Source organism: Euphorbia lathyris, chromosome 2, assembly GCF_963576675.1.
Source record: "Euphorbia lathyris chromosome 2, ddEupLath1.1, whole genome shotgun sequence".
Classification (NCBI taxonomy): Eukaryota; Viridiplantae; Streptophyta; class Magnoliopsida; order Malpighiales; family Euphorbiaceae; genus Euphorbia; species Euphorbia lathyris.
Window position 1 is genome coordinate 78,262,221 of NC_088911.1, and position 5,751 is coordinate 78,267,971.

A 5,751-nucleotide genomic window follows, 5' to 3' on the forward strand; every position below is an offset into this window, starting at 1 on the left:
TTGAGACTTTGACGGTGGTAATTACTGATAAGATGAATGAGAGTTTATGTTCTCCGTTTGGTTATGAGGAATTCAAGGTTGCCATTTTCCAAATGCATCCCGACAAGTCACCCCGCCCCGATGGCCTTAATCCAGGTTTTTCTCAACACTTTTGGGAGTTAATTGGTATGGATGTTTATAATGCTTGTATTGTTTGGCTTGATAGAGGTTTTTCCCTTCTCGCTTAAATGATACTATTATTGTGCTAATTCCCAAATGTGCTGTGCCGGAATCTGTCAAGGATCTTCGCCCTATTTCGTTGTGTAATGTGCTTTACAAATTAATTGCAAAGGTGTTGGCGAATAGGTTGAAATTGTTTCTACCTGATATTATCTCTGATAGCCAATCGGCGTTGGGCCCGGGTAGATCTATTATGGATAATGTGATGGTGGCCTTTGAATCTATCCATTATATGAAAAGACGGAACAGATCAGCGAAGGGGAATGTTGCTTTTAAGCTTGATATTAGTAAAGCTTATGACAAAGTGGATTGGGAGTTTTTGCGGGCTGTGTTAGTCAGAATGGGCTTTTACAGTATTTGGGTTAATTGGATAATGTTGTGTGTAACTTCTGTATCTTATTCTATATCGGTGAATGGTTCCCTATTTGGTCCAGTTAATCCTGGTAGAGGACTCATACAAGGGGATCCGTTATCTCCCTATCTATTCATTATGTGCTCAGAAGTCCTTTCCCAGTTAATTTACAGGGCTGAGGCGGATGGTCTTATTCATGGGTGTCGTGTTTGTAGAGGAGCTCCATCTGTTACACATCTCTTATTTGCTGACGATAGTTTTATCTTTTTTGATGCCCAAAGTTCTGAAAGCCAGGTGATTAAGGGAATTTTACAGGATTATGAAGAGGCATCTGGCCAAGCAATTAATGTTTCAAAGTCTGGTATACTTTTCAGTCCAAATGTGCCTGATGAGAATATGATGGCTTTTTGTGAGTCACTGAATGTTATGCAACCGCTGGATACTAGCAAGTATTTAGGGCTGTCGTCCTTGATTGGAAGATGTAAGACCACTACAAGAAAAACAATAATTAGCAACCGGGAAGTTGATTGCTAAATTGGTCTCTAATACACATTTGCAACCAGATTTGTGTTTTTAACAACCAAAATGAATCGGTTGCTAATTGCTAGGTTGCTAAATCTTTGAAACCATGTCTAGATTTATGGTAGCAATATTTGCAACCAATAAATTGGTTGTTAAGTTGGTTGCAAAGTTACAAACCATTTCTTTGCAACCATTATTTGGTTTCAAAATCCAATTTTAAAGTTGTGTATCAAATGCCGTTAGAGACTAGCTTTTGGTTGCAACGAATCTGATTGTAAAATGCACCGACGGTTTTTAACGGTTTTTCAGACCGTAGTTGAAAACTCACTTCATCACTCACCGTTATACTGTCAGATTACTGACGATAATTTTCGTGTAAATTTTCTGGACCACTGCTTTGATTTTTTTTTCTGTAAATTGTTATTACTATTACTAAACTAAAATATTATATTAAGAACTTCCATAATAAAACAAATAATATAAATTCTTTAACAAAATATATATTTATAAGTAATATAATTACATTTACAGATAAACTAAACTAGCCAAGTACCAAAATGACCTACTAATGTAAGTGCCAAAATAAGCCTATACATCTTGGTACACCTCTAATATTAAGGTGGGAGGCCTTGGATTCAATATACACCCCCTTTCAAAAAACTACCAAAAACAAATATTCCAAGACATGAAAATCTAATTGTTAGAATCACGATCTAACCTCTCCAACACATGTAGTCGGTCGAGAAGGGTTTGAATTTACCTTACAGATGGACCAATTTGTGTCTCAATATCCATCAATCGCCCCCGAAGTTGGTTAAGCTCATCGACATCAACACGCAAATGTAAACTTTGAAGCGTTTGATCTATCTGTTGTTGTCGTTCATCAGGCCGTTGTTGGCGTTCATTTATTCGCTCTAGATGCACTATAAAATCAGCCCTCTCCGCATTGAAACCATCATGTTGCTCATGGATAGAGTGCAGATTGGTTTGTGTATTAGCATGTGAGCTAAATGCACCATTAACATTAGGACTTAATTAGAAGCTGTCCCGATAATAATGAGAAGCTGCCGAACCTAGGCCATAAATAGCTCCATCCCTGTTAACTGCTCCACAAGCCACATAAAATGCTTTTATTTCATTAATGGCTTCAACAGCTACCTCAAGTTCAGTGGGAATAATTAAAAGAATTAAGCAAATCATATATACACCTAATAAATTATAAGGTAATTAATAATTATTATCAGTCCTTGAACTTATATCCTCATAATACAAGATGTCAAGGCATTCGAATAATTTACTAGTAATAATTTTTCTAATCAAATACCAACCAGTGAACGTTATCTATAATATCTCCGATTATTATAAAGTTATAAAGTTAACATATGACTTAATTTATAAAAGGACTACATGTTATATATTGTATTCTTTTTTAGGTGATTCATATATACCATCACTTAAAATCCTACCAAAAGGTTAAATATTAGGAGGGAAAATATGGAACTTTCCAATTGTCAATCACCAATAATCAACTCACATGAAACATTAATGGCAAACTTCAACAAACAGATCTATTATGAATTCTAAAAGCATTACAACATGTAAATAACTATATCTAACCTTAAATAAGCTAAGTCATTATGTTAAATAAACTAAAGATTGATGTTAGATGGATGGATGGATGGGGTCATGCTGTAGTCAACAATCTGCTTAGAATTCCAGATAAGGCCACAATAGCAAATACATCAATTGTCTGTAATATAAAAGCGCAAATTTTAAGTGGTCAAATGAGTTACGAATTTAGTCAGCCCATTTTCAACATGTAATTACGATTTTTAAATGTTCCTTATGTGGATCTGTGAATAAAATTAAGGGTAGAAAATACAAGAAACTTAGATTATCCTACGACATGCAAAATATTATCAAGCCGGAGTTGAAATAAGCCAGGGTTAGGACCTCCAAGCTACAGAGCAGGATCCAAAAGACTGAAATCATATCATAAAGGCTAGTTTAGGACATTTTTGTCCATACCTGTATTTCATCGAAGCAAAGAAGGCTGGCGCCCTTTTCATCTGCTGGTCGATCTACAAGAAACTTGTCTGCTACAGCAGGAAGAATGTTTTTCATCTGCACCTGTTGCTTGTATTTTTCTTCAGCACCTAACCATTCCTTGACTTTCATATCAAAAGGTAGATTCATAATCCAGTTGGATATGTTTGAATGCAAAGACAGTTCCTCCACTTGATTCTTCCATATCTTATGCATATGCTCGTTTATATTCAGCATGGCCTGCAAAGAAGTATCGTAAGTAAGAATTTTTATTTCCTGAAAAAAGCATTCATGTGGATCTTCGCTAAACATGTAATTAGACTCTCAGAAACCATAATTTCCAGACAATTCATCAGGACTTATTACATATACAGCATCCTTCCCAAATTCTCTCGATCATGTATGCACAGGGACGGATCCAAGATTTTGGATTAGTGGGGGCAAACTATGTATGTAAATAATAAATTCAAAAGATTGTACGCAAAATATAGATATCATAATTGCAACATAGCAATCCGAATTGATACTCTATAAACTTTACACCCCATGCTTGGAACTCTATTCCATATAAGAAAATATTTGAACTTTGTGACTAGAATTCAATTGAATTACAAAATCATTTTCCTATATTTAGAAAAGATTACTATATAATACAAGCACAATTACAAATTGAATAATATATTATCTATAGGCTACTATCAATTAGACATTTATTATCATAATATGGTTTCTGCAAACTCCAATATAATCAACTCATTCAGTTTTGTGAAATTACCTCCAAGACCACAACATTACATAGAAGTAAAATCACCAGAATTGCGCTACTTTTGAAGCAAGAGAAGAGAACAATGGAAACTAACCATTTCAAAAACAGAATTAAATTTTATAAATCCTTACCACAAACTATAATAACAATAAAAGAAAAGGTAAAATATAACAAATAAACCATCAAAAATTAACAACCCAAAATTTGATACTAATTCAAAGGGGGAAGCAGAAAATTCAATTAGAAAATTGCAGTTAAATTGAGGACCTGCTTGTTGCTTTTCGGAGGAGGTCCCAATTCAATTCAATTCAAAATCAGAAACAGCAGAGGAGAAGTGATCGGCATTGGAACAGACTAGAGATTGGAGATTGGTTTTAGGGATTTAAATTTCAGCACCGAGAGGATTTGAGGGTTTTCGAATTGGGAATGGGAGGATTGAAATCTTACTGCAGCTATTTAGAATTAGCTTTTTTACATGTTTTTTAAAATAAAACGACGCCGTCACCTCACTTAAAAAGAAGTGCATCGTTTTGTTTAATAAAACAGAAAAAAGATAAAATAAATACCTAATGTTCTTCAACCTTAACTTTTCTCTGCAATTGCAAACCAGTTCTCACCGCCAACAATGGCTATGGGGGCAAACATTCTTTCTTCCAAACCATACTTAGGGGGCTCAAAAAAAATCTAGAACTCAGTGGGGGCAAGTGCCTCCATTGTCCCACTGTAGATCCGTCCCTGTGTATGCATGGACATGCACGTAAGGGCTTCCATCCAGCTATCAAGCACGATAAAGATACCAGAATTGTCACACCATCATGAAAGCACAATAAGAGATTGACCTCATGAAAGTGAAATCGTCTCCTATGTTTAACAATTCCTTTGGTGACACCATAAAACATATCCATCAGCATAGTCTTCCCTGCAGTATCAAGAGGTGCTTTATTCACATGAACTAACAAATTTATATGCAAGTTCAGAATGGAAAACAGCTAAATGGAAAACATTGATACACTTTTAATAAATAGATGTAAAAACAAAATTTAAAACGTTGAATTCACATCTGAGCATGAATAGGATTGAAAACATACCACTTCCAACATTGCCATATATGTAAAAGTCCCTTTGGGGCAGCAGGAGCAATTGGACGACAGCCAACAAGGGAATCTAACTTCCTTTCTCTATTTAAGTATGAAACCCATCCACCCACTCCAGATTTAACCTCAGGTTTCTTCCTAAGTCAAATAAAATTTAAATCGAAACAAAAGAAACGGAATGAATAAAGAGTCAAAATACTTGTGCAGAGAACTTTTAACATAAGGATTTTTCATGTGGGCGACTATATACCGTACTAAAATTCCGGTTCACCGCCCTGTATTGACCCTTTTGCCCTTCTCATTATTTCAAACATAAGTTTTGAAAATTCCAAATCCTCTCAACTTATTTTCCATTCTAAAAAAACCGACCAAAAACGAGATGGCACGAAGAGGAGGCATCGGCAAAGGATACATGGGTATTACGGTAAGTATTTCCATAAAAAAAATTATCAAAATCGTGAGTAATCGGGCCGAAATTCGGGATTAAAATCCCAGAATTTGGCCTAGGCGGGCGACACGCTCCATCTCCACCTACGGTGGAACGCATGAACTATGCGTTCCACCGTAGGTGGAGATGGAGCGTGTTTAGCGATCCACCCTATGGTGGATCGCACGGCGCACGCGCTCCATCGTAAGGTGGAACGCGCGGCGCATGCGCTCCACCTTATGGTGGAGCGCATGCGCCACCCGTTTGGCCTAAGGGCCAACGTTTGCGGCGCACTGGTCGACCCTAAGGCCGACTGGTGCGCCGC

General features: G+C 36.4%; 1 pseudogene; it reads right to left on the reverse strand.

Moving 5' to 3' along the window:
* Positions 1-1,624: 1,624 nt before the first annotated feature.
* LOC136217153 (uncharacterized protein C115.02c-like) lies at positions 1,625-5,233 on the reverse strand (annotated as a pseudogene).
* Positions 5,234-5,751: the final 518 nt, after the last annotated feature.